General features: G+C 41.0%; 1 non-coding gene across 1 annotated transcript; it reads right to left on the minus strand.

The window, feature by feature from the left end:
- Nucleotides 1–1,344: 1,344 nt before the first annotated feature.
- Nucleotides 1,345–1,448, minus strand: LOC147510990 (small nucleolar RNA R71). The gene has a single exon (XR_015219623.1). It is a non-coding gene; the product is annotated as a small nucleolar RNA R71 (small nucleolar RNA).
- Nucleotides 1,449–3,289: the final 1,841 nt, after the last annotated feature.

Consider the following 3,289-nt stretch of genomic DNA (forward strand, 5'->3'; position numbering starts at 1 on the left):
TAGCATTCCCTTAGTTATTTTGATAACCGACTAGTTGCATATTTTTGTGGGTAGTTGCATCGTAGTCTAGTTGCCTCATTCGTAAATCTCTCATAGACCTTAAGAACCGAATACTTATACTTAGAGAACATAGCATGCGGAAGGACTAGGAGTGGAACGAATTCGTTACTCCACTCTATTTCGATAGACTTGAGAGTAGAAACTTTGATAAACGAATAGCATCCTAAATAGTTTAGTTTTACTTACGTTTTGAGTTCATCGTTCATTTTGTAGGTAAGACTATTCATTTTAATCGTTCATTTAATCGTTTATCAAATGGCGCCGCTGCCATCTTAGTTTCACTTTCGTATTGTTTTCGTAGTATTAGTACTGTTCTTAAAGTCCCATTTCACCCACCCACCCTTGTTTGATTCATCGTGGTTGTCCATTTCAGAGTTGAAAAATTCGGGTAAAAATTACACTAAGCGGCCTTCCCTCCTTTAGCGACCAGCCTAACTTCATTTGGACATAAGCGACCAGCCCCCTTGTGGGCGACCAGCGCTAAAAACACTATAATTTGAAAATTACTTTCGAGCGCCGAAGGCCGCTTCTATTTGCCTTGAGTAAGCCACATTGTTAAATTTTTCGGATTTTGACGGTTTGACTCGAACTTTGCTCTTTCATATTTTTCAGTGTTCTAACCTGCTATATACACCGAACAAAGCGTAAACAAGGCGCTATTCATAAAGCGAAACAAGGGCCTTGTCAGTACTCCTTTCTTCCACACCTTGCATCTCTGTTAGAGGTTTATACTAGTATATCGAGAATTGTTTGGAGTGTTGGCGTGTTTAGCTAAGTTTGGTCTTAGCCTTGTATGAGGTTAAGGTCCGGCGAACAAAACACCCGAACATAAATACACAACAACATCAACAATCAAGTCTATCTAGTATACCACACACTACACCTCTAGCTACTATTTCAAATACACCACTTGATATAATGGCGGAAGAAAGAGAGACTCCTCTCTCTGACTTCTACAAAGCCTTGAGCGATAGCCCCAAATCTTGCATCGTTCTAGCAGACCCAGCGGGGGATTTCCGAATCCCTCCAAATATTTTTAATTTGTTACCCGTTTTTACCATGAAAAACCTTATCAGCACATGCGTAGGATTGAACAAGTCCTAACAACATTCCACCATCCTACGGTTGGTACGGAACAAATTAAATTAAGGGTATTCCCTTTCACCTTAGCCGATAAAGGCGGCGTCTTGGTTAACTGCCCAAACGCCTAATTACGTGGACTCGTGGGCTAAACTTGTTCACTCTTTTATGGAACATTTTACCCACCCCCTAAAGGCGGATGAAATGCTTTCCAAGATTCATTTTTTTCGACAAAATCCTCATGAATCATTTTGAGAGGCTTGGAATCGTTTCACCGATCTCCTTATAGAGTGTCCACATCATAACTTAGCGAAAGACACGTTAGTTAGTTGCCTTTTCAAAGGACTTCTACACCACCATAAAGAAGTCCTTGACATAATGAATGGGGGTAGTTTCTTAAGCAAAGGAGCTTGGGAGGCTTATAAATTTTTAGAGGACCAAACTAAAAGCGAAAATAACAACCGGGGTAGTGGCGATTACTCCGCTCCGCTAGTTCTTCTTCCACGTTAAGGCTACCAAGTATGTTTGAGGTTAAATCAGATCCCGAGCTTAAAACTCTAATTGAATCCCTCACAAAAAGGTAGAGGCCATTTCGTACAACAAAAGCCAATCCCGTCATGAATGTAAATTCAAATCCATGTAGTTTCTGTTGGAGCCCCGAGCATCCCGACTCACACCACTGTCCTATTGCCTATGAACAAGCTTGTTCCATTAATAGTGAACCTAACACCCTTGGAGACAAAATCCCACTTCGGTTGGAGAAATAACCAAAACGTCACACCTCGAGGGTACAATAATCAATATGTTAGGCCTCACGCGCGGCTTTAACCAAACCCCACTACGACAAAGGGCGAGTCGGGAATTTTAATAATTATAACAACCAAGTGCAACCTCGACAAGGTCAAGCACAAGGTCAAAGTAGTTATAATAATTTTAATGCTAATAGAGGAATCGTTCCGTAAATAATAACTACCAAAATCCACCCATAAATAATTCCGTGAAATAGTTCCAGTCCACACCACCCGCGACCACTACACCCACACAACCGGATCGTCTTGACACCTTCATACAAGATAGCCAAAAACTTTTCCAAACCATGGCTCAATCTAACCAACAGCTTCTACAATCCGTTAATAATTTAACCAACCAGTTGGCTCAAGATAAAGCCCAACCCAAAGGTGTGTTTCCAGGTAACGAAATACCTAATCCTAAAACAACAAATACAGCCTTTGAGGTAACCAATAATACTAGTAATGAGTATGAAAATGTAGGTGAGCTAAAGGCCATCACCACCCTCCGTTCTGGTAGAGTGGTTGATAACAAAGTAACTATGCCTATAGTTACCCCACCAGTAGCCCCTACACCTGCTATATTACTAGATACCGAAATAGAAACTGAAGAGCCTACCACTGTAGAGGTACCAGTTATAACACAACCTAAGAAACAGGACACCACGGTTAAACACCCAGGTAATACCATTGCTAAATATAGACGAAACCACCGTTTCCACAAAAATTAGCCATGTTAACTAGGGATACAAATTACGAGGGAGATTAGGGATGTTTTCAAGAATCTAACTATAAACCTTCCCTTCCTCGAAGCTATAAAAAGCTACCACACCATGCTAAGTTTCTTAAGGAATTGTGTACTACTAGGCGTAAGACCAATATACCAAAAGGCGCTTTTAATAGAACAATTCCCAACTCTATCGGAACATAATGGAATTGTTAAGTACAAGGACCACGGTAGATCCCTCTTGTCTGATGCACCTTAGGAGATTCCTATCTGACGACCAGCGTTATTAGACTTGGGGGCTAGTGTCAACTTACTCCCGTTTTATTTGTATAGACAAATAGGTCTAGACGAGATGCAACCCACTAGAATGACGTTGCAATTAGCTGATCGGTCTATTAAGTATCCTAAGGGTGTCGTCGAAAATGTTATGGTAAAAATTCAGGATTTTTACTATCCGGCTGATTTTGTCATCCTCGACACAGAAGTCGTTAATGACTCTGTCCCGATCATCTTAGGGCGTCCTTTTCTGGCAACTGCCAATGCGCTCATTAATTGCGTGATGGTTCAATGTCCATGTCTTTTGGCCATCTTGCTGTTGAAGTCAATGTTTTTAAAACAAAGAACCACGGTTACC

The sequence above is a fragment of the Coptis chinensis genome, chromosome 3 (assembly GCF_015680905.1).
Source record: "Coptis chinensis isolate HL-2020 chromosome 3, ASM1568090v1, whole genome shotgun sequence".
Classification (NCBI taxonomy): domain Eukaryota; kingdom Viridiplantae; phylum Streptophyta; class Magnoliopsida; order Ranunculales; family Ranunculaceae; genus Coptis; species Coptis chinensis.